Source organism: Zosterops lateralis (assembly GCF_965231275.1).
Source record: "Zosterops lateralis genome assembly, chromosome: 16".
Lineage (NCBI taxonomy): Eukaryota > Metazoa > Chordata > Aves > Passeriformes > Zosteropidae > Zosterops > Zosterops lateralis.
Genome location: NC_139776.1, coordinates 1998978 through 2025214, shown reverse-complemented (window position 1 = coordinate 2025214; position 26237 = coordinate 1998978). Strand labels below are relative to the sequence as shown.

Here is a 26237-nt window from a genome sequence, read left to right as displayed (position 1 = left end):
AAAGAGAGAGAAAGAGAAAGGACTAAAAGAAAGAGAAAGAGAGGAGGGAAAGAGGAGAGAAAGAGAGAGGAGAGAAAATAAAGAAGCTAGAGTGATTATTCCTGAGAAATTAAAATAACTTGAGTGATACATGTCCCACACATTTGCTCAGTTTTGTTCAGCCTGCACTGAATGTTCTCCAGCTGCTGGAGCAGCAACTGGAGTAAGAGACATTTCACCTATAGAAATTTACCTAAATATATTTATACCAACATTTATCAGCACATATTTATGTGCCTACACACACACACATGGGTTTGGCTGAGGATTTTTGTGAGATATCAAAAAAACACACCAAAAAAAAAACCTTTACAGCAAAACATCTGCACTTGCTATTCCAGCTAGAGACACCCAGGAGGGCATAAATTTCCCTGAATAGATGTATTGTTTTACCATTTATTTCCTCACTTCCTCAAAAACGCCTGCTCATCTGAATTTCCAATATATGAGGCTGTATTTGGTGTGTGTGTGTGTGTGTGTGTGCACGGTTCCCCTTCACTACACCGGAGCAGATTAGTGCTCGTTCGCCTCTTTCCTTGCTTCTCTTCAGATCGTTACACATGACAAAACAACTGTCCTAATTACAGCAAGTGTTCCCAGCTCTGTCACCGTGACAATTACTGCAATGAGGGCTCAATATCTGCAGCAGACAGTAAAGTATTACTGCAGTTGTGTTTGATAGTGCTCAATTGTCCCCTGGAGGATTCTCCTGAGCGGGTTTTTGCCTGTGGGGTGAGGTTTCCCCCCTCTCTGTGTTCTGCCCAAGGGGGGTTTTGCTAACAGGGTTCAAAAGGTGACATTGGGGGTGACCCAAGGTGTATTTTTTGGGGGGTCCAGGGGAGAGGAACATTGGGAGACACGGGTGGGGTTTTTCCACTCTGCACCGACCTATTGCTGAGTCTCCACAACACCAGGAGGGATTTTGGAGATATTCCCTCCTTCCTTCGTGCAGCTGCAGCCTGACACTGCAAAACCCCAACCCACCCCTCCAAAATCACATCCCTGCCCTCCCTGTGTCCCTCAGGAGCTGCAGAGCTGCTGGCACAGCCGTGGCTCCCCTGCTCCTGGAGGATTTTTCCTGTGTTTATTTATTTGTTTGCTCACAGGAATTGATCCCTCCAGACCCCCAGGGGTGTCCCTGCTCTGACAGTCCCTCTCCAGTGATGCTGGACACCTCTAACCCCACTTGCCTCCCCTGTCAGCCCTGCAATCCCAGCTCAGCAGACGAGGGATTTTAGCTCTTTCCAAAGGCAATATCTTGACCTACACCACATTCCCTTCATCCTAAGTGACGAAGCTGATGTTCTCTGCATTTATAGTCCATTATGTTCCTGAAGTTGATTCATTCAAATGTTCTCCATTTAAAGCCCATAAACAATGCAGAGCCAGGAGCAGTGCACCCATCTCACTTGACCAGAAACAGGAGTGCAGAGGCCTAATATTGAATATTGATCATGGAAGGTTAATGCTGCCACAGTTAGCTTGGCATGACCTGAGCAGTGTACTTAAAGTCTGGATTTCTAATTTTCCTTGGTGAGGAATAAAGCAATATCTTATTTACCAGATAACATCTTTATTATAAGCATCTTGCACAGCCTTTCCACTTCAGCCCACATGGGTTTCTTCTGCTCTTGGCATGGATCAATGAAGTCAATATTTCTGACTGCAAAGCTTTGTATGACTTACACATATTTAAAAGGATAAATCCCAATCAACAACTCCTCTGCTTGAACATAACCATTATAATCCTTATCTTTGATCCTTTGGGCTACAGCAAGCAGGGAGAGGAAGGAGTACAACTCTCCAGCTCTCAGGAAATAGTTATGATGACAGCAGGAGATAAACAACGTTGCCTGGCTTTGCTGGCTGGAATTTCTCCAGCAAAACCAGTAAGTGGTGCTGCAGTTTCATGAGTCCAAAGTGGCCAGAGAGGCCTCCAAACTGGTGTGACAAACCCCCTGAGGTGGCCAAAATGTGCAAAAAGCTCTGAAGCCAAACTCCTGAGCCTCCCCAGCACGGAGAGTTTACAGGAGATTTGTTTCACACGTGGGGAAGTCGAGGCATATTACAATAATACCTTCATGATGATATTCCCATCAAAGGGAGAGGAAGAGGGTCAGAGCCACGGCTCCATTTAGCACAACTCGACTTTTTTACCAGATGAGATGAAGCCCCATAAATCAAGCCGGGGAGCTGCCTAAGTTGTGTTTAGGGAGTTGGATTTAATCACTCTAAGGCTTGTTTTAGCCCTGTGAATTTCCAATGCTACAAGCAGCCTTTCTTCAGCATATGGAGGCCACAGAAGTTCAAAGCAAGCACATTTCAACAGGAGGGTTTCACTTTGGAGGGTTAAGTTGTTGGCCAGCCCCACATTTTTGCTGCTACACCACCGAATCCCACTAATACAGACGCAGCTTGGTCTGCCAAAAGAGTGGTTTCAGCAGTGAAGTTTTTTTACTAATTCCCCAAATGAAATAAGCTCTATCAGCAAAAATCACTTTGGTTTAGTACAGCTGAACCTGTGCTGAGGGTTGCACCGACAGAGAAGTGCTATAAAAAATAAAAAAGAATGACAACCCTAACCAAAATTATTGTGCTGACAAAAGGTTTTACTGACTTTAAGGGTTCCTTTGGAAAAAAATTTACTAGAAAAGTCAAGTAGGCAAAAGAGAAAGGCAAACAGGGTGGGAGGGCAGGGGAAAAAATAAAAAAAAAAAAAAAAAAAAGGACTCCTTTTGGCCCAACAGTCAAAGTATTTTCTGAAGTTCTTGCTTTGCTCTGGAAACAGCCAAACAACTTCAAAAGGCGTGTTTGTTTTCTTGAGAGATCTCCCAGATCTTTTGATAGGGCGCCACGTGTCCCAGCCCCACTCGCTCCCAGCCAGGCTGAACCATCCAAGGTCAGAGAAGCTTCTCCATGGGAAAAGGACACCAGGAAAGGAGCAGCCCCTCGTCCCCAGCAAAGCTTAAAACCAAACTGAGGATTTGCCAAACTGAGGAGCAGCAGAGTCCAGGAAAATCTGCCCCAGGTTTGGTTTGCAGAAGGCAGAGTCAGACAAACCCCACTCGGGTTCCTTTGTGCACCCGAGGAAGGAACAAAATTGCAAGTTGTAATTAGTTTTGTTCTTTTTTTTTTTTTTTTTTCTTTTAAGTGTCTCCATTTCTCATCGAGTTTACACTTTTATAGGCAGGAGGACTTTCTCTTCTGCAGAGAAGCTTCCAAAATGGTCTGTGCTAAAGTTATTTCACACATATTACACTGACACTTCCCCATACTATGTGAATATCAGCATCTTAACATTGGGGCATCTCCTCACTATTTGCATTTATAGCAGACTTTGGAAGATTGAGTTATAAAAAAAAAAAGGAGGCTGTCTTTGAGTCAAGCTTAGTGGAAACTGCTCAACGAGGTAACAGTTTTCAAAACTGCAACCATAAACCAGATAGTCCTTGAAAAAAAAAGAAAAAAAAGAAACAGCAGAGAGAAAAATCAAATTGTATGGACATCTTGTGCAGAGATTATTTCTTAATGTGAGTATGTAAAGTGCTCAGCAGAATGGATGTTCCCACTGCAATGCAAACCATTAGAATAATTTATCACAGCAAACTCCAGATCTGAGAGGAGGGAGGGAATGGGGTCTGCAGAGTGAAAAGCTCTTTTTGACCTAAGCTCTGTTCTCGTCCCAAGGAATGAATTTCAGTGCAGAGAACAGCAGCAAAAGAAGAAATAATTCTGGTTGATTTTCAATTCCACTTCTCGGGCCTCTCTCTCACCATTAATTGGGAATTTTGGCAGATCACAGAGCCAATCAAGCAGATTTTGTCACCAGCCTTACTTTGCCTTCCCAGGATGTTATAACCTCAGAAACATTCCCTATGACACAGAAAAACGTTTCCCCTCTGGCTCAAACACCCAAATGATTGTTGATCATAAGGACATAACCCAGCAATGCTCACGTGCTGCACAGACCAAGTTTCTCTGCCGTGCAGACTTTTCTCAGAAATTAATTTATGACAAAGCTTGCCTGAATTGAGTGGGAACTTTTACATCTGTTTCAGGGTCTAAAGAATAAAAAGGAAAGGAGGAAAAAGAAGAATAAAGCCACACTGGCTTAGCAAAGCACTGCTCAGGCCAGGGTCAGATACAGCTCCCTGCAGAGGCTCCTCTTCCATTAAAAAAAAAAAAAAAAAAAAAAAAAAAAAAAAAAAAAAAAAAAAAAAAAAGTGATTTTTGAGCTATAAATTGCAGGAGGAAGGTAAAGATTTGACAAAAGAAACCAGACTCTGTTTAATTTTAAGGAAATGAACATTTTCAAGAAACCTGATAGAGCCTGGCCACATGTTGAACACCATGCAGGGCCCTGTTTTTCTGTAGCTACAATAAAAAAAATAATAATTAAAAAAAAGTGCTTTTCTGGAGACCTGTTGCAGACAATGCTCCCTTCTGGCAATGCAGCCCCCGTTCCTGCTCCCTCCCACACGTGGCATGTGCCTCTGTGTGTGTTTGCAGATGCACTCCTCTCTCTCATTTTTATTTCTTTCCCTCAGCAGCGTGGGCAGAGAGCGAATCCAGAGATTTTGGCTCCTTCAGCTCCGCCTTGCAGCTCTTTTATCTCATCCCTGAGCCTTTCCTCACAAGGTGCAGCCCCCCATTAGGGGAAAAAAAAGAAATTCTGGACCTCATCAAGAGTCTTCACTCTGCCCATGCCTTGGATTGCACCTCAAAAATCCCAGGGTGTCATTTCTGAGGGGCTGCAACTCTGATCCCAGCAATGTCATTTGTAGCAAGCTATTAATAGAGAACAATGGCTTGACCCAAAACTTATTAAAATAGACATCATGAAAAATATCTGGGAATTGAAAAGGCAGAAGTGATCCAGTGGTTTGCAGACACAATAAAAAAGCCTTTGAAAAATGCCCTAAAGCCAAATACATATTTTCAAAACTGCAAGTTTTACCCATTTTTTTCTTTTCTTGGGAGAAAAAAAAAAATCTCTCTACGACCTTAGGGCACAACAAATATATTAGGCATAGATCATTTCTAAGTGTTTCTGCCCTTTGTTAGGGAAACATCAATTTTTGCTGTTCGCAAGGACTCTTTTTTTTGGCCACACACAAACCTCCTGCCTCACCCCAAAACGTCCTTTTTGCTCCTTTCCTTATCCTTAAAAGCCACAAGTTCTGCAAAACCCCCGGCGCTGCAAACACTCAAGGTATGAGACCACGGGAATTTTGCAGCTCAGCAGGGCCAGGATTGCAGGGTGGTGTTCCCTGGAGCACAGGGGGAGTTGTGACCCAGTGGGATGGCAGCCAGCCCTTCTCCAGAGCCCTGGAAACTCGGGCAGGGCAGAGCTGAGCTCACAAAGCCTCCCCTCCATCAGAGGGATGATGCAGAGCTCAGCCCCTGCCAACGCAGACACCTGGGGTTTGGCTGCCTGGGAGCGTCAGCAGAGCAAACCTGCCCAAAATACCACCCAGAGCTACCCCCAAAAATACCTTTTGCATTTAAATCCAGCAAACCTGCCCAAAATACCACCCAGAGCTACCCCCAAAAATACCTTTTGCATTTAAATCCAGCAAACCTGCCCAAAATACCACACAGAGCTACCCCAAAAATACCTTTTGTCTTTAACTCCAGCAAACTCACCCAAAACACCACACAGAGCTACCCCAAAAAAACATCCTTTGCATTTAACTCCAGCAAACCTGCCCAAAATACCACACAGAGCTACCCCAAAAAGGATATTCTGCACTTAATTCCAGCAAACCTGCCTAAAATACCACACAGAACTACCCCAAAAAATACCACACAGAACTACCCAAAAGTACTTTTTGCACTCAACTCCAGCAAACCTGCCCAAAATACCACACAGAACTACTCCAAAAAAATCACCTTTTGCATTTAACTCCAGCAAACCTGCCCAAAATAGAATACAGAGCCACCCCAAAAGTACCTTTTGTACTTAACTCCAGCAAACTTGCCCAAAATATCACACGGAACTACCCCAAAAAGCACCTTTTGCACTTAACTCCAGCAAACCTGCCCAAAACACCAAGCAGAGCTACCCCAAAAAATACCTTTTGCATTTAACTCCAGCAAACCTGCCCAAAATAACATGCAGAGCTACCCCAAAAAATACTTTTTGTACTTAACTCCAGCAAACCTGCCCAAAACACCACACAGAACTACCCAAAAAGTACCTCCTGCACTTAACTCCAGCAAATCTGTCCAAAACACCACACAGAACTACCCCAAAAGTACCTTTTGCACTTAACTCCTGCCATGCTCAGAGTTCTCATCAGCAATAAGATGAATAACTTGGGTAGATAGGCCTGAAAAGTGCTCAGGTTGAAAGAAGTGAATCCAAATTCTTAAATACTTCCACAGTTCTCAAGATGAGCCACTTCTGGTCCATTTTTTCCCCCATCACAGTCATTTATCACTCACCTTTTGGCTTTTAGGGTGAGATTCTCTGTTTGCAGCAAGGCAAGATTTTAGAGAGAGCACAGTAAGGGGCTTGTTGTTCCTGGGGAGAAAAGTCTGGGGCTGGGAAATCCCAAATGTTCCTTCTCCTGCTGGATGGCTCTGGCAGAGGCTTTTGCACAGAGCAGCCCCAAATCTCACCTGAGAAATATTGGCTTGGTGTAACTTTGGTCACTAAATCACCTCTGGGAGCTTCTGCACATCAGTGTAACAACAGCATCCCAAAAAATCCAACCTTGGGCAAAATCCTCACGGCTTTTCACAAACAATCACCTTCTTCAAAACCATCAACAATCACACAGGCAGGAGCGACCCTACACCAACACACTGATTGGCTCCAGCTTGGAAACCACGACAAAAAAAAGAGGTTTAAACTGGCCAAAAGTCCCATTTCAAACAGAAAATGAGATGGTCAGAGCTCAGAGTGAGGATTACCAGTGAATACACCGACCCTGTTCTCCACAGGGAAAGCAGGTGCAGGATTTTTGGCTCAGCTCTTTGCCTGGGATAAATAAATAAATTCCCAATCACACCCGGAAATTTTAAAAGCTGCTCAGGTTTTTTTTTTTTTTTTTTGTTTTGTTTTGTTTTGTTTTTTTTTAAAGGCCTGTGTAAGCACGGTAGGGAAAAGTAGTGAAATTCCTAATGGGAAAGATTCCTTCTGTAAATACCTCCCAGGAAGAGAGTGGAAAACGAAGCTTCCAAATGGCCAACACATAAATAAACTAACACCCTCTAACCACCTGAAACTGTCTTTTTGAACTTTTTAAAAATACTGCTGATGAGCTTAAAATGAAAGAAAACATCAGCCCTTGCAAGAAAAAAAAAAAAAAAAAAAAAAAAAAAAAAAAAAAAAAAAAAAAAGTACACTTTTCGAAAACCTGTTTGTCTAATAGAGAAGCTGCTTCTCTAATTAAGCAATTAAGGCTCAGCGAGGCAGACGTTATCATCACATAAAGGTCATTTCAAATGAAGAGGAGCTGAAAAAACACTGTTGTTGGAGAGTTTTGTGAATGATCTCCTTATGATGGAGCTGAGGATAACTCGAGGAGTGTTTGGATTGTCTTCTGCTCCAGAATCCAGAATGGCTGGGGCTTGTTGGAGTCCAGGACATCCCTTTGGATGAGCTGGGACCTGGGAAAGAGAATTTGAGCCCTGGGCAGGGGGTGTGGAGCTGGTCCAGGGGGGTTGGAAACCTTGGCACAGCCCAGGAAGATGCTGAGTTTGATCTCAGCCCATGGGAGAAACTTCCAGCATTAGGAGAGGAATTGCAAATCACCAGGAAGTGAAAATAGTAGTTTAGCACAGTAGAACATGCAAAATTCAGTAGTTTTAGGATTCTTAGAATAGAGGTAAATGGGGGACAAGATGGTGGGATTTGGGTGGTACCTCGTGTCCCTCTCCTTCTTCCCCGTCCTCCATCTCCTGGGGTGGTGATGATATAAGGCAGTGAGAGTGGGTTGGGTCAAAGCAGAAGTGACCCTCTTAGTGTGAGCACTGGGCATTGGTGTGAAATAGTAAATAACCTACATGTATTTATCTGTATAAATGTAATTATCTGTATAAATGTAATTATCTGTATAAATGTAAGGTGATGTCCCATCGGGGGCAGTCCCCTCGTGTCTCAGCCCTGTCCAGACCTCGGCTGGGAGTGGAGAAAAACTGTGATATCAAACAATAAACAACTTGAGAAACCAGAAAACAAGGCCTTGAAGACTCCGCTTCTTTGTACCAACACGACTCGGGGCTTTTAGAGGGCAAGGACTTTAAACAACCTGAATCTCGGGTGAGAAAACCAATCCGAGAGGGCTGGCACAGCTCCTGCTGGAGTCTGATTCCTTCTTTTTCCTTCTCTGTGAATCCAGGGGAGCTGTGCTGGATTTACACCTTGGAGTGACAAGGCAATGAGGGCACTCACCCTGCTCTGGGTCCATCCCCTCAGTGCTGTTAGTGCTGAGCTGCTGAAACCTTGAAATCCCTCATCATTCCACAGACAGCAAATAAAAAAAATTAAAAAAAAAAAAGAAGCCCAAGCTGGGGGGATCTGAACAGGTTTAAATAGATCTGATGTGATAATTAATGTCCAGTGAGGGATTTGGGGGGAAAGAGGAGGGGACAAAACATAAAAACAATTTCCACTTTTATTTTAAGTTCTTTTGACAGATGGGAATATTTTCTGTTATGCTACTTGTGGTTTGGGTAATGAGATTAGGCCTTGCATAGCAGGAAGCAGAATTAACTTTGTTTACTTAAAGTGACACCGTCAGCTTGGAAAATCACATTTCCATCTGAAATGCAGTGCCTACTATCATTACAAATAACCCTTGAGATCATGATAACTAAAGGAGATTAGGGATGAAAAGAACATGTTTCTCCCTCTCTGTATTTTTTAAATTTTTTTTAGCTATATTTGGTTCACACTGTGCAGCTGAGGGCAGTCCCTGCAGCAGAGTCCCCAGATCTGTCCCTGTCCCCTGCACTGCTCAAGGTGTAGAAGGGAGCAACAGGCTGGGGGTGAGAGGGAAAAAAGAGGAGAGCCCAGCTGGTCTCAGGCATCCTGAAAAAAAAAAAAAAAAACTTCCCTAAGGGCAATTGGTGTGGCAGGAATTAAAAAAAACCAACCAAAAAACCCAACATAGCAGCACTTTAAAATGCATTTAACATTGGGTATACACTGAAATTAAAATTTAAATAAATGAGTTTGTGGAAGCTGGGTGACTATAAATGTCCCTCAGCACTGGCCCCTGAGTGACTTCCCCTGCTGGGCTCTAAAAACCTGGGTGTTTTCAGCTGCTGCATCACACACAGGGAACAGGATGGATCCTTGGGAAGATCCAGGGAAAAGATTTACAAGAGGATATTTCCTAAATAACCAGCTGAATCACTGGGATATACATGTGTTAAATTCACATTTAACAGCCTTGCACACCCACCAGGGAAAGGGAAAGGGGTGTCTTGAGTTCTCTCTGCTGCTCCTACAAAACTGGGGGACAATAATCACAGGTGATGAGGACCCCGAGGTGTTTCTCCCTCCCCTGGCAGCCCAAGCCAAGCCCAGGAGTTGTCCCCATGGTATTTTATGTGCTGTGACCCTGGCAGTGTTCACACAGCCAGGAAATGCCTCCTCTCTGGCACAGTCACTGCTGCTTTATGTCAGCAAGTGACAGGTAAAGAGAAAAATCTGGGCCCAGCACAGAGATGGATCCAAAAATATATAAATAACCAATTAGGAGAAAATATTAATAAAAATATTGTAACAGATCCCAATCTGCTGCTGAGTACCAATTGCCAGTAATAATCTCTATGGTAACTGAACTCTCTTTGGCCTCTCTCTGTATGCAACTAGTGTTTTATGTTGGTTTTTTTTCCCCCTATTTTCATGGAAAGTTTTCAAAACTGGTTTAAATATTATGATATTTTCCTCTTCAAGTGCTAACTGGGAGAAGTACTGACTTGGTGTCAGTCTCTAAGCAGATTTTCCCTTCCTTACATGACTGCCTTAGAGGTGACTTTTGGGAGGCCACTGACTGGAAGTTCTGTTCAAATATGAAACAGGTGAGGAAGGTTTTCCAAATCTAAGAGGTTAAAATATTGCCCAGGAACAGATAAACTGATTGGGAAGAAATAAAAAAAAATACTATTTAAAAATGTTCCTTTCAGTAGCTGGGGAAACTCTACTTTTTTTTTTTTGATTTTTACTCTACTTTTTTTTAATTATTATTTGTGGTTTTTTTTGGTTTTTATTGTTACCTGGCTGCACTATTCTCTTCTTGCCAGCAGCTCTTTTTTAATCCCAGCAGCTTTTATGGGCTCTGGGTGTTTCCCTCTCCCAGCCTGCTCCAGCTTTGGCTACTGGATCCAAAGGAAGGCATCACCTTTGGAAGAACCATCACCCAGCAAATGTTGGTTGTGTTACATCACAGCTGAGGGGGAAGCTTTGAAGGGAGGACACACAGAATCCTGTGAAACCCTGGCTACTCAGCTTCTCCTCACTGTAGCACAAATAATTATAAAACAGTTTTACAGTGGAAGTATCAGACCTTTTTTCATTCTGGCTTTTTTAACTGTAACTCTGTTATGACAAAAGATCCCAAATGAGAGAGTTTGGAATTAGATGCAACCCCTGAGTGAGGAGATGATCTTGAATTCCATTTTGAAAAACTTCAGAAACGGCCATACTCCCCCTTTGCCTTCAAAGCTCAGGTTTCTTTTTAGAGACAGAGAACATTTAGCTGCTGAAGGATCGTGTAAAATCCCTGCAGAAGTTCATGTTTGGAGGTCCTGGATAAATCAGAGTCATTCTGCAACTCTTGCTCCTTTCTACAACAGCCCAAAGCAAGACCTTGGAGCTGAAGTTGTGGAGTGGTCTAAAAAGATGGAGCTGGATTCAGATCCAGATCTGAATTTCCTAGTGGTTGCCTGTCTTCCATCTGTTTGTATTTGGATGTCTCTTAGGATATAAGCAGCAGTTCTGGAGTGTCACACATGAATAAAGTGGATAATTATAAAATTAAAAGATATAACATGCTTCTAGGGGAGATAAGACTACAATTAAAGAGTATAAACAAAGCTGAGTCTGATGTTCAGACTGATATATTTATTCATTAAATGTAATAACATAAACAAGACTATTAACTGTCATATTTTAATGATACTGTACCCTGCAAAACGTACTCAGGAAAAAGTCCTATTGACTTCAATAGCAATGCCACATAAATTTAAATCATGGCTGCAGTAAAACAAAATGTCATCGTTCTTACTGAAGATTATTTGTTGTAAATATCCCAAAATGTTCAAAACCCACAAACCTGTAACTCACTGAGCTGAGGCTGAGCTCAAATGTTTTTTTTCTGTAAATCTGAAGGAAGCCAGTGGGCAATGCAGAAACCTGTTCCCCAGATAACTGAAATTCAGATTCCCGAGAGGGGAAAACAGCCAGGCAAAGCTGCTGTCTATCCCATGTCTTTCTGGAAAACACTGGACATATTTTTGCCCAGGAGATGGCAAAATTTGGGCAAATGTCACTTCATATCAGCAGTGTTAAGATCAGATTCTGACCTTTTTAAATATTGTTAACAGTCAGCAAGAGAGGAAGCCTTACAGCAAAAAAATTTCTCTCTGGAAAATATGCAATAACTTGCTTGGGGTATGTAAAAAGCCAGTCTGGAAGGAGAAAAAAAAAAAAAAAGGGTTTCAAGAATTCTCCCTTTCTGCAACAGCATCACTGCCAAGAAGATGTAAAATGGGACCAACTGGAGTCACAACAATTCTAACAATTCTTCCCCCTTTGCATCCCCCTGCTCATCCAGGGCACCAGGCGGGGCAGAGGCAGCTCTGGTGGGGGCAGCACAAACAGAGGTGACCTTCAGAGGGGGCTCAGCCCAGATTTGTGACCTGCACTGTGAACTGTGAGTGATGATGTCAAATGCTCCCTGGCAGAATCCCTGATTACATTCCCTGGCGTTCGCCGCACGCTCAGCGTCACTTGAAGTGCCGAGAAAACGAGCGCTCGCTGTGCCATGACAAAGGCCATTGGTTGCCTCTTTACTGAGCCTCATACATATGGTGAAAACATATTGACTAATTACTTGCCATTTTCAAAAACTGAAACCACTCCAAAGCCAGGCCCAGGATAATAGAATAAGACAGAGAACGGAGGGTAAGGACTGGGAGAACGGGGAGGGGGAAGAGCCCAACTCTGTGACTGCTCATCCCTTATTCAACATCTGCTCTGAAATATGCAGAGGAACAACATCTCCCTGCTCCAAACTCCTTAATGAAAAGCAGGAAATTAATGCACCTGATTAGTACAGCTGTTCAAAACAGAGACTGGCTCAAGTTCACAGGCAGAATCAGACCCAGCCTGCTCCCACACAGGAGCATCACCACGCTTGGATTCAGCTCCGTGGTGCTGTTTCCCAGATTTTCAGGATTCTGGGAAGTGTCCCAAACAAGCAGGGAGAGCCTTAGTGATGAAGCAACTTGAAGGAGATGGATTAGAGAGGAGAGGATTGAAGGGGTGAGTGTGGAGAGAGAAAATCACCAACACACAATTCCCGTTTTGCTTTTCCAAACCCCAGCAGCCCCTCCCAGCACGGAGCCCCGGCAGGATCCCCCAGCACAGCCTTCACAGGAGCCTTTTTAGTGCCACCTCACTGCCAACACCTCGGAGCCCTGACAAACCAGTCCACTCAGCTGATGAGGAATCCTCCCTAAGTAGTGGGACGAACGTTTGACAAGTTAATTTCAAGGTAGCTCATGGAGTAGAAGCAATGGAGAGCTACACAACTGTAAAAAAAGAGAAATGTTGCTGGATAAATTCTGCCAGTAATGGATGTGTTACAGAAAATACACTTAAAATTCAAGCTCTTTGTATTAGAAGACAGGCTCTTTGGTTTCGGAGTAGGAATCGTGAGGGCTCGCTGGAGCTGGGGTTAACAGGAGTACAATTACTGCTATTAGAGTTTTATGATTATGAAACTTGTGCTCCTGGATCCCCAATTTAGAAATAATAGGAAATGCTACGGATGACTTTTATAAAATCAAGTCAATTTATATAGGAAAAAAAAAATCAATAATTATTCCCTTTTTATTTTTCCTTTAAGTCATGCAGATAATAGAAATCAGAGACCTGAATAGGATGCCTAAAGTTAATGGCATTATTAGACAGAGAAGAAAGAAAGAGTGATCAAAAGTTTGACCTATTTACCAAAAAGTTCACAATCTGTAGAATGTTGCTATTCTACCAGTTATTATTTTTTTTTTTTTCTTTAATTCAAGATAACTCTCAAACCATGTTTGGAGGTTAGATGTAGTCTTGAACAGAGACTCAGAGCAATTTTCTATTACATTTCTATTATATGAGAGAGAGTTGCTATTTTAGAAAGACACAGATAATCTGATATCTTTCATAAAAGTTTCAGAAGAAGTTTCATTTTCCAGCTTATAAACTAAAAATAAAACACTTGAAATGATTGATTTTCCTTTAAGGCAACTGTGGAGCCTGAGTTGATAACACCACTGGTAAAGTCCTAGTTTAAACTCCTGGAAGAACTCCCAGCATTTTGAACAGGACCAGATATTGTTCCTGTTGTTTTTTATTCCTGTTCTAAGGTAAAAACTTGGGTAGATCATCACAATTTTGCCCCCGTTGCACAAATATGAAGGTTTTACAGACTGGCTGTTCTCTGAGGGGTGGGGAGAACTTTGTTCCATTGACTTTTCAACAGCAGTTTGCAAACCTTCAAATCCTGCAGGTGTGTGAGCTGCTCTCCCTGCTCTGCTGGAGTTCCATCTCAACCTTCCCCAACAGCCTGGGGGAATGCTCAATTCTAAATAAAAGCAATGAACAGAAATCCTGTTTTTTGTTGTTGTTTGTTTAGTTCAAATCATTCCCAGGATAGTGGAGCCTTCCCTGGGCAGTGGAGGAGCCGCTCCCTCTGTCACAGAGGAGGCAGGACTGCTCCATCCTTAGGTGATAACAAGTTCTTTTCTTACCTTTTTTCTTTCCAAACAGTTTTTTTTTTAAACTTCCCGGCAATTTCCCAGCAGCGAGCACCCTGATGGAACCCTGAGAGCTGCGCAGGAGGGAAAAGGGAGCTGGGATAACACACAGGAAGTTCCTTTGGACAATCCTGGAGCATCCACAATTTTTTATGTTTAATCCCTCAGCACAGCCTTCGCTGCCTCATCTGCAAAACTGCTCAGAGCCAACTCAGGGAGTGCCTGCCATGCCTGAGAGTGGCACACAATGGGCTGGCGATGCCCGAGATGCTCCCAGCTCCTGCTTTTCCTATCGCTGAACACAACCCATCACTCGTGTCACTAGCAGGGGCTGGGAGGAAAGGCCAGTGCATTAAGCCAGCACATAATTGTCATCTCTGAGTTTCTGACACTAATCGTTTTACTTAAAGAAGCCAATGGAATGTTTTGGGTTTTTTTTTTTTTTTGTCCCCCCCCAACCTTAAGTGACAACACCCAGGAGATAGTCAGGGTGAAAAAAAAATAAAAATATTTTTTTTAAAAAAAGAAGACTCCAAATTTTTTGCTAATTAAAAGTAATGTGTTTTCCCATTTTTTGGCAATTTGATAACACAAAACACTTACTTGGGGGCCACAGGGGGAAACAAACTGAGATGGATAAAAAATGTTTTGTGTTCATCCAAGCAAGACTATGTTAATGCACATTATCCCATTAATGCACATCAACATCGGGAATAAGCGCGCCAATGCAAGCAAGAAGCATACACTTATCATCATTTGATAACATGTTTAATGACAGATTGACGGTTGATTTGCAAATGTGAACTGGCATCAATGTTGCTAACTTCAGCTTCTGCCGCCTCCTCTGCTATGCCAGCATATTTATGTGCATAATTTGATTTCGCAGCCACACTGTTAGTACATTTTTAATATTAACTATGCAAGAACAGACAGCCGAACTTAAGTTGCACTGATGGTTTGAGTTCATTAGATTGAAAAAGATGGGCAATGCTGACAAAGATGGAGATGGCAGCACAACATCAAAGAGGCAACACTTAACAAACACACTCCATTTTGAACAAACCGAACTAACACATTTCATGTTGTCGGCTGCAGCAGAGCCCTTATGTACAACAGCAAGGAAAAAATATGCTCCTGCCCTGGGCATGCTGACAGCAGCTCTGTGAGCAGCTCAGCAGGCCCCTGGCCACAGGGCTGGGAGATATTTCACTCATCCTCTGCAGGTAAGGGGCTGATCCTGAGCTGATGGCCGAGTGACAACAGCAGAACTCGGCGCTGGAGCTGCTCCTGATTTACACTGGGGCGAGGCAGAGCCTGTCCCCATCTCCTCCCAGCGCTGCCTTCCCACAGCTGGGATTCTTTATGGTGAATAATAAAGAGATTTTGCTGAGAGCTCAGCCCTTGCACGAGCAGAACTGAAGTTCAGAGCCCCGGGGCCTCACGCCCTTCCCCTGTCACCAGACACTCCTGGTGACTGTCTCTGCTGTGGTGAGCCTGGGCAATTCAGCTCTGCTCTGGAGAGAACACGTAGCAATGAGCTGGGAGGAGAATATTTCATCCTCTGCTCGCATTAATGTCTGGGCATATACTGCATCTAGTATGAATTTGCTTGTTGTGCTGCAATATATAATAAATTTGAGGCAGTAGCTTTATGGTGCACGTTGTAATTTTCAATTTTATGCTACAAACTGACCATCTGCAGGATTCTGACCATATAACCCGAGCCACTCCATGCAGGATGTGACATTAGCACCTCTGAAGCACGGGCAAACCATGATTTAGACACACAATTAGATGGACCGGGTCCTCAACAATTCTCAGCTGCCTGAATTACTGCTGAACAGCCTAATAAACATATAGCACAGAGTCCCCTGCTCTGCAGAGCTTTTAAGAATGTCCTTAAGTTTGTCCCTAATCAGCAAAGCAACTCTTAGAGTTGCTTTTACTCAGAGATTACTCCTGGACCAGAATGCTGTGGTGCTTGGACCCCCATGGAGTGCTGGACAAGGCCAGGGTCATTAGGAAGCTGTGATTAAATCATCAGCATGAAGTGTTGATTATTGAATTTAATCCTGGGAACACTTGCCAGGGTGGGACAATGAGCAAGGGAACAGGAAAGGACCTTCATCCATCTCCACCAGGCAGCAGCAGGAGGATTCCTGGTACCCCTGTCCTGCTGACAGCTCCTGAGCAGATGCCTTCTGGTCTAGCTGGGAAAACTGCTCCTTTTATTGTCTGCTGGGAGAGAAACCTGAGATTTTCATTTCAGCAAAACCTCTTGAGCAGGTCTGTGCTCTCTTTTCATTGCAGAGAGAACTAATCCTAATTCCTGGACATGAGGCTCAAGAAGCTGTTAAGCAGCTCCATTGGCTGGTGCTGTACAGACCCCAAAAAGAGGAATATTTGAGCAAACACCCTGGGGACCCCCAGCAGGTGTGTAGTTGTTTGGTTTTGAATTTGTTGGTGCTTTGGGGTGCAAATCCCACAGCAGACACAGCAGTGGGAAGGGGCTGTGCTGGGGGCAAGAGGATCTCTCAGAAAGGCACCAAATAATTCCCACTGACACAGGGCACCAGGGAGATCTTGCTCACCCTAGTGAGGGCACAAGAGGTCTTGGAAACTTTCTAAAGTGTGAAAGAACTAGGAAAAGAAAAAATAGGGAAAAAAAGGGCCAGCAGAGACAAGTGCAAGAATGAGGCCATGCTGAGTTTATTTTGTTGTCTTTTAAGATAACAGCAGATTATCAGTGGGCGGCTCAGAGAGGCACAGGAGCAGCAGGGTGAGCCCTGTGAGCTGAGCAGCAGAGGAGGAGCTGGTCAGCCCCTACCCAGCCTGGAAAACTGTCCTGTTAACAGCCTCATGCTGCCTCCTCCTTCCCTGGGCTGGGGCCACAACTGGGAATCACACAATTGGGAATTAAAATTCATCCCGGGGAGAGGAGATGAGGTGGTGGCACAGACAAAGGAACACGGGGTATCTGCAGGCTGTGGGGAGCCACCCCAGCCCAGCCCTGGCCCAGCAGGACCCTGATGTTGTTCTGCTGGCACTGCAGGGAGGGCTCTGCAAGAGTTTCCAGCTCTGCATTTTCCCTCAGGACTGCCCCAGCTGCTGCTGTGCCTGTGCACTGCCAGCCCTGCAGAGGACAGAGTGAGAGTGTGACACAGTTGGAGGGACCATTCATTTCCTCACAATTATCTCTGCTACCACATTTGTGTCCTCGCTCTTGTCTCGATTTAAGTAAGTTACAATTCTCCCACTCTTGTTACTGAGTAGATGCAGATGCCACTTTGTCCGTGTGATTTATAGCCAGTAGCTAATGTTCAGTTATAATTCCCCATTTTAGACATGAAAAATAGCCTGTAATGCTCAACACAAGGGCCTCTCAACAATGATATATAATTTAAAAATTAACACGAGGACAGAGGAGCCACGGGATTTTGAACTAGGGACTCTCTCATTCAAAGGTTAAATCTCTACAAGGTGAGCTAAAGGAATTAGTTGAGTTATTAAGTAAATGCCTCTGTTCTATTTTCCCAGTACATTAGCTGTTGCAGCCTTTTCCAGTTCAGTTGTGTTCTGCCCCAGCATGTTCAAAGTGCAAATGCTCATGGCACTGTGTTCACACATTTGCTTTTTTTCAATGTCAAACAAACTGGAGCTGTTCAGAGCCAAAGGTCAAAGTGGAGGGTCCTTAAGGAAGTCTCCTGGGAAATGATGTGATTGCTCTCATGTCTTTATTGTGTATAAAATGGGGCTTCACACGAGGCTCGTCCTTTCCAAGCATCTTAAAGCTATAAATGAGTCATGACTCATTCCTGCAACACCTAAGTTATGTAAGTGGTCTTGCTAATTTACTGGAATATCTTGCATAACTAATCATTTCCAGGATCAAACTCGGAGGCCTTGGAAACCTCTGAGCTCTGAAGAGCTCCTTTAGAAACATAAATGTTAAATCCCAGCCTCACACGATGAGGCAAAAGCAGAACAGGGGACAGAACCTGCATCACCCGACTCACTCTGCCAAACCCAAACCATAAACCCTCTTTGGGGAAAGCTCAGCACCTCAGGAAATTCAGGGAGCATGGAGAGGGAGAAGAGCTTGGCTCTGGAGAGGTTTGGGAGGTGGAATTCCTTTCCTGCCTGCTTTCTGTTCCCAGGGAGGTGCAGCTCATCTCCTCGGTGTCTCCTGCTGCACTTTGCTTAATGGTCTCACTCCAGCATCAAATATTATATTTATGGATTACAAATTTATTGACATTTGACATTTGCATCAGCTTTCACCTGATCAACAGGAGCTCTGACTGCCAAAGGGAGTTATTATGGAAGATTTCAACAGCCATGGGAATGCCAAAAAGGTCATTAAATCATATCAGAAAAACAATGTGTTCATAGCATTCATACATTTAGTCTTGCCAGTAAATCTTCTGGTTGATGCTTGGACCACCTACTGATGATACTCAAAGAAAAGGAGAAACAGGGAGAATCGAAGAGATGAATTAAATTAAAACCAAATGACATGACGCCTGGCACAGTGGGATCTTTAATTTTCTACTCTATGAATCCAGAATAAGCAAAAAAAAGCAAAACAAAGCACAGTGGCTTGACTTTCTCTGAGCGAATTCTCTCCATACAGGCAGGGCTTAACGAAATAATCCTGAGTAATGTGTGCACCCCACATTATTGCATGAGATTTGTATGTGGGAGGTGCAGGATTCAGAAAACATATGGCACATGGAAAACAAATGACAGGGTGTGCTTTTACACTCGTGCTGGCTATACTTATCACTCCTGTTGATATTTTTTTTTCCAGACGTGAAATATGAATGTAGGAACTTTCACCTTAATCTCTTGGGAAAAATATCCAGGGTTTTTTTTGGTTTTTTTTTTTTTTTTGTGCATTTGTGATTTACAGGAGGCCACCACATAATTCCTGGGACTTTAAAACAGACAATGTTTTAAGAAAACACCGATCAAATAAACACAATTACCTCCCTCATAGTTTTTTTTTCCTTGGATGACAAACCTGGGTCTTGCACCATAAAAACAGTAAGGCCAACAGATTAGGGCTCCGTGGAATTAGGGAGGGAAGTGAGTTCTGGCCTGAGAGCCCACCCACAGCCTGTCTGTGCCTGACCAGTGCAGGGTGAGCTCCACTGGAGGCTGATCCTCAGCTGAGTGAGCACAAAGCAAGTTTTGAGTTTGCCCTTCTCTGGTGGAAGAGCAGAGTGTTCACCTCACACAAACATGGGCAGAAACAGGCCATGGCCATATCCCAGAGGGAATCTTCTGTGATGTGCCTTGGGATGGGGATGAAGAGGTGGGAAAAAGGCAATGGCAGTGTCTTTAATGTAAGGAAAGTGGGCAGCTGCTGCAAAATGGTAAGAGGGTTTATAACTAAACTGAACACATTGTTGGGCAACAGAAGATCCTAATAATTCAAGTTCTTGGGGTTCCTTTTCTGATTTGAGGAGTGATTCTACCCACTCACTCCACAGTATTAATGGGTTTCCTACTGGGAGTTAGAGTTGATAGGAGGAGCCTCCTAGGAAAAGCATTTTATGGGGCGCCTTTTCAGCATTTACCTTGCTTTTTAATTCTTGCAATGATTTTGGGAATTCAGCGGGGCTGAATGGGATCCCCACCAGGCAGTTCCAGTGGAGATAGGTGCCAGCAGCTTGTCTTGGCCCCCCAAAATAGCTGGTGTGGGGTAGCACAGTGCTGTGCTTGGAGCACTGACAGCAGAGCTGGAATGAGGAGTGGCAGAGGCACTCAGGGAATGGGGCAGAAATGTTCTCCCAGCTTTGGCTGGAAGCAAGAGAGAGTTGGAGCTGGATGGAGACATTGCTGGGCAGCCACAGCAGGGCAGCCCTGACATGGGCTGGGATAGTGTCCTGGGTTGCAGTGTAGGATGTACACAAAGTATTTATTCTATCACCATCTTCATGAACTGTTGAAACCAGGTGGGCTAGTGTTTTCCCAAGCCCCCTGCCTTTTCTGCTAATGGACCATTAACGCCTTTGGGGTGTTTTTCTGCTAATGACTTCTGGGGTGTCTCCTGCTAATGGCCCATGAGTCACAGGTAACTCCCTCCAGGGGTTATCTCTGTTAATGGGCCATCAAGGACACATTTCACACTTCTCATGCTATTGTGAGGTGCTCTGCCCAGGGGGAGGAGCCAAGTATTCTCACCTGGATATAAGCTAGGATTTGGGACAGTGCAGGGGGCACTTACCCACTGGATTCCCAGAGGACCAGAGCTACCAGACCTCTCTACAGGATCACTGCTTCAGGAAGAGCACTTCACCTGGACTGCTTCCACCATCCTGCTCAGGTTGTATTCTGACCCTGTCAGTGATTCTTTGTGTTATTGCATTTATTTTATTTTATTTTTACCTTTTTACCTTTCTTCTCATTAAATTATATCTCTGACTTGGAGCCTCTCACTCGTTTTATTTTCAAACCACAACAGATAGACACCCCAGGTCAGCCCTGTGGTTCATGGAACAAACCTGGGGGAGTCAGAAATGAGGAGTTCTCATTAAATGACTGAAAGCAGCAGTTTCACATTGGAGTTTGACCAGTTCTCTCAGAGGAGAGGACAAACCCAGTGTGTCTACACAGAGTGCAGTGGGTGTTCATTTTCTATGAGCTCTGGGATCTCTGCAGTTCAGGCTTCCCAAAGGAGGAATTCCTTCTTCTCCCACACCCCTTCTGCTGTGGAACAGCACCGAACAAATGGTCCTGGCTGGTTTTTGAGGCAGGACCTGCCCTCACAGACCACTCTGAGCTTGGTCTGACACAGCTGCTGCAAGAAGTGGAAGTGCAGGGGAACAACCACATCAAAGCCACTCCAGCCACCTCTCCTTTCCTTTCAAAAATGTCACTGCGGCACCCTCCGCTTTCTGAAACAATGTTTATCATTGTTCTTTGATTGTCTGAGACAATAAATGGTTAGAAATGAGCATATATCACCAGGAAATCTCTGCCTGCCCCTTCCCCCAAGCAGTGTCATAAAAACGTACAAATTCACATTAATAATGAAGTGCATTTCCCCGAGAAGCCACTGTGTATCTCAGGGAGAGCAGGCAAGGTGGCAGTTGCTGCAGAGTTTCCTATTAAAGAGCAGAGCAAATACTCATAAATCTGGTGAGGGGCCAAAGCACATGTTAGGGCTGTCTCCCTCTTAATGGAACCTTTTCTGAAATGAAAAAAATATATATCTTGATACATTCAGGGTATTCATTAGACATGACAACCTCCTCCACTGCCCGTGGCTCCCTCCCCCAGCCGGCACGGGCTGACCCCTGGCAGAAGAGCTGAGTGCGGGCAGGGAGGGATTTGGGAGGGGAGGAGGAACTGTTTGCTTTTAATAAAGGGATTGTGTCAATTGACTGCGATGGACAAGTTCCCTCCTGGCCCTGCATGTCCCTCCTTCCCTCCACTGCAGCCATTCCTGGTGTGTGGTGCCCTCGGGATCTGCCATTCCTCACAGCCATTCCCCACAGCCATTCCCCACAGCCATTCCCCACAGCCATTCCCCACAGCCATTCCCGGTGTGTTCTCCCCTCGGGCTCTGCCATTCCCCACAGCCATTCCCCACAGCCATTCCCAGTGTGTGCTGCCCTCAGGGCCTGCCATTCCCCACAGCCATTCCCGGCCCGTGCTCCCCTCAGGATCTGCCATTCCCCACAGCCATTCCCCACAGCCATTCCCCACAGCCATTCCCGGCCCGTGCTCCCCTCAGGATCTGCCATTCCCCACAGCCATTCCCCACAGCCATTCCCCACAGCCATTCCCGGTGTGTTCTCCCCCTTGGGATCTGCCATTCCCCACAGCCATTCCCCACAGCCATTCCCGGTGTGTGCTTCCCTCAGGAATTGCCATTCCCCACAGCCATTCCCAGCGTGTTCTCCCCTCGGGATCTGCCATTCCCCACAGCTATTCCCGGTGTGTTCTCCCCTCAGGATCTGCCATTCCCCACAGCCATTCCCGGTATTTGCTCCCCTCAGGATCTACCATTCCCCACAGCCATTCCCGGCGTGTGCTCCCCCTGGGATCTGCCATTCCCGGTGTGAGCTCCCCTCAGGATCTGCCATTCCCGATGTTTGCTGCCCTCAGGACCTGCCATTCCCCACAGCCATTCCCATCCAGGGAATGAGGGCAGATGCTGCTGCCCAGAGCAGGATCCCTGTTGCAGGAGGCCTCTCCTGCCCCCTCACACCTCTGAGGGCTCATCCAGCTCCTTCTCCTGGGAAAAGAGGATTCTCCAGGCAGAGGGAGGCAGCGGGATGGGGATGACCCCCCCGGGCTCTCTCTGGCTGGGATTTTGCTGCCTGCTGTTGTGTTTTGCTGTTATCCCAGCTGGACTGTGCTGTCCCTGCGGAGGGTGAGATGCTCTTGGAGAAGAACCACAGTCCCAGTGAAGCCCAGAGCTCCATGCTGGGGGTTGTGTCCCACCTCATTCCCCCTCGGGCAGGGCTGGAGCTGCTCTGGTGCAAATCCCACTTGGATTTCTGCAGAACCCAGTGCAAAGACCTGATCCCTCCTCTGCACAAACCCTGCCTGAGTGCACAAACACACCCAGCTCCAAACTGAGGTGGGAAGAGATGGCAGAATGAGACCCGAAGACTACGGCTTAATAATCATGAATTATCTGTTCATTATCCCAATAAATAGTGAAAAATCTCTTCCTCCTTTCCTCCTCCCATAAAGCCGTATCTATAATTTTCCTCGTTTTTCCATCTGTGCTCCATCATATTTGCACTAAGTGATCATCCTGCTAAATTACATTATTTTTATTGAAAGGTGCTTTGGAGGGCTGGATACTGCTCACGTCTTTTCCTTTTGTTATTGATCCTTGCAATTCGATTGCTGAGGTGTAAAATATATAAATAAGACTCAGGTACCCTTCCTTTGAAATCTCACTTGGTAAAAATGTTCTGCTATAGATTATGAAGGCTGTAGCATTTAATAATATCAGGCACAGCAAGGAGAAGGCAAGATTTTGATGTCCTTATGAATAGTGAATGCTGGAGGAGGCTGGCACTGTTCAAGGTCAGTTAAAATCTGGTTGAAAGTTGCTGTTTCTTTGTGAGCAGAGGAGCTCCTGCCTTGGAACTGCCACAAGCAATGTGTTTGTACAGAACCCAGGAACAATGTGGATTGACCCAGCAGGTTGGAAGCTCAAATGCAATGTTAAATAATACTGATCTTAACAGCAACCTGGAATATTCCTAAAAAAGCCAGGAAATGTGCACGGATCCATCGGTGCTGCCACAGTCTGATGGATCATCTGGCCTGACTCTGCTCTCTGGGAAGCCAAGAACACACTATTATTGGGTTTGCAAGGGCCATGGCTGGACTGAAAAAATGCTATCCAGGAAAATTTTGAAGATTAAAAATTATTCAATTAAAAAAATAAATCTGGATCTACCACTTCAGGGAAACTGATACATTTCCAAGGATTAAGAGAACTGAGGCTTCACCAGGACAGGATTATTTTGATAGAGAGTTGATGGTTTGGAGGTAGTTCCTTGCTTCAGCAGGATTTTGCTTCAGCAAAAAGTCCAGCCTGCCTCTTCTCCTAGCTCTGTCTCCTCTCCTTCAATTTTACCCTGTTTATCTCAACAAAAATCTATTTTAAAATGGAACCTCCCCACGGAGTTTTTCTTCCCATTGAGAAGCCATCATTTTCCAAGACACTGTCAGGGAAGTGCCATTTGAATGGAATAACCAAGACTTCCATGGGATGAGCCCTCTTTTTCTGGCTGATAATGTGGGGAGCAGAGCTCTTGGTAAATTCTGCTTACAAAATTGTGGTGACACAATTGCAACATGTCTGATTCTCCTGGAAGGGTCTCTCAGCTCCTAATATTTGTTGCGTAGAAGAAATTAAAGTTGAAGAGCAAGTTAAATCCTCTAAAATAGGATTTTGGACCACTGACTCACACTGATTGTCCTTGACCATCTAACAGCCATGTTGGCTGAGAGTGGAACATGATCAGAGCAGCTCCTGCTGCTTCAGAGGGATGAGAAAATAAAATCCAGAGAAGAAGGAAAAAAAAAATCTTCTATTTTGGTATACTTAACACATACAGTTATCTACGTGTCCTATATATCATTTAACAAATTGCTTTGCAATTCTTACAGGGCGTGGTATAATGACTGATTTAAAATCACTGCATTGCTTAAACTGCATTGTTCTTCATCAAGTTGAGTCATTTTTATGTGAAGTGTCAAGCTCTCTAACAAATAACTGCTGCCAGACAAATCAAGTTCCTCATCTTAAAGCTACGGCTAAATAGTTTATAGCTTTAATCTGCTCACTGAGGTGTGCAGTCTATGACAGTAATTATAAATGCAAGGAGAAATTATAGCTGAATGCTTTAACTGCATTAGGAGCCATTTGATGAACAATCATGATTGCCTGCTCATTTTCAACAATAGAGGGCAAGTTAGTGTCAGTGCATTAGAGGATTTTCAGTTCTGCTCTGCTCTTTCTTCCATTTACCACAGAATGTCAGTTGTCTCCTATAAAGTAGGAAAAAAAAGCGCCGCAGAAGCTTTAAACTTGATGGTTAAAAAAAGACAAAGGAGGAAACAGAGAGAAAAACTGTTTATCATTATGACTCCTTTTTTTTTGTTTTGTTTTGCAGCAGCCTTACTTTCGAATTAGTTCATCTCAGGTAGCTGTTTGTTCACTTATCGTGGTCTTTTGAAAGAAATCTCCCCAGTCAGGTTGGTCAATTTGACTTTATGGAGATTTATTTCTATCAAAAGTTGTAGCCAAGGGCACAGAGAGCCTCAGTTAGTGACCAGCTCCAAGCCAATCTCACCTGGCTCTAAAGTGAGAAATACAATTCTGCCCTGCTTTTTTCCCCAGAACAACATAAAAATTCTAATTCAGTTGAAAAAATGAACAAATGTTCTTCAAGGTACGAGTCAACATACAAATTACTTCTAATTAAAGCCATGTTTCCTAATGTTCATGGGTTTTCTGTGAAGAACAGCAATAAAAACAAATTTGAAGTGGGTTACATGAAAGAGAATAGAGATGTCTGATTGTTGTATATTACACATAATCTTACTTTATATTACTAAACCCATATCACTTAGAAGAATTCAAGAAAACACCAAAGATGTCTATAAAAGAGATATATATATATCTTTTTACATTTAAGAAGAATTTATAGCAAATTTCTTATAAACAGCCTCACAGAGGTCTTAAAAATAAATCCATACCCATAACACATTTTGCTACAGTACTAACCCAGATTATTCATTTATATTTTTAATGATAGCTAACATTTGACAATATAACCCCTACTACTAAATGCCATTGAAATATAAAGTACTTTATGTATTTCTATACTTCAAGTACTGTTTCCACTGTTTTATTCCCATTTATTTCAATTCATATTCTCTATTTTTATGCCCATTTCACTGCAATATTGCCTGCAAGAAGGAAACACAAATACACGTGTGTGTTTTAAAGATCTCAGCTTTATACTTCTCCTTTCTAAATACTCTGCTCCCCTCTGTTATTATTCAAATGTATACTAGATTTTAAAAATAACACGGTAAGAGCAAGCAAACTCTGAAAATCCCTGTTATTTGATTTAGTCTCCTTGCAGATTTCTGAAGAATCCATGTGAATAAACTCTGGCCTCCCCACTCCCAACCTCGTCAGAACTTCAGGGAGGCTTTCGGCTCCGAAACTGTAATAAAATCTTTACAATGCCATCCCAAATACCCCATCATTTCAGACAATTTGTGCTATCATGCATACCAACTGAAATTATAGCTCCAGATAACAGTGCTATCACTCTGTCATTGCAATTTAAATATATTTTTTCAAAGGTAAGATACAACCTGCATCTTGATATAAATTAGAAATGGATGAGTATTACGAGGACAGCAATTTCTCGGGATCCAGAGGCAGGAAGGACAGTCCCTTATTTATGTAGTTACACATCACCTGAATAATATGTCTCCGTGCAGGTTATTACAATGCAGAAACCACTTTTTTTTTTTTTTCTTTCTCCCTTGGAGATTTTTTTTCTCCCCCTTTGTATTTGTTCCTCCAATTCCTCAGCAACAGTAACGTGTTTACAAAGGTGGGTGTTTGGTTTGCCTCTGAGTAATAACACGGTGCTTTTAAGACCAAATCTGAAACATTTGTCACGCATTAAAGCCATGAATGTGCCAAAATA

At 43.9% G+C, this 26237-nt stretch overlaps 1 protein-coding gene across 1 annotated transcript in view; it reads right to left on the bottom strand.

The window, feature by feature from the left end:
* The window catches only part of TSHZ2 (teashirt zinc finger homeobox 2), a 214453-nt gene that overhangs the window by 47887 nt on the left and 140329 nt on the right, over window positions 1–26237 (bottom strand). The window lies entirely within an intron of this gene.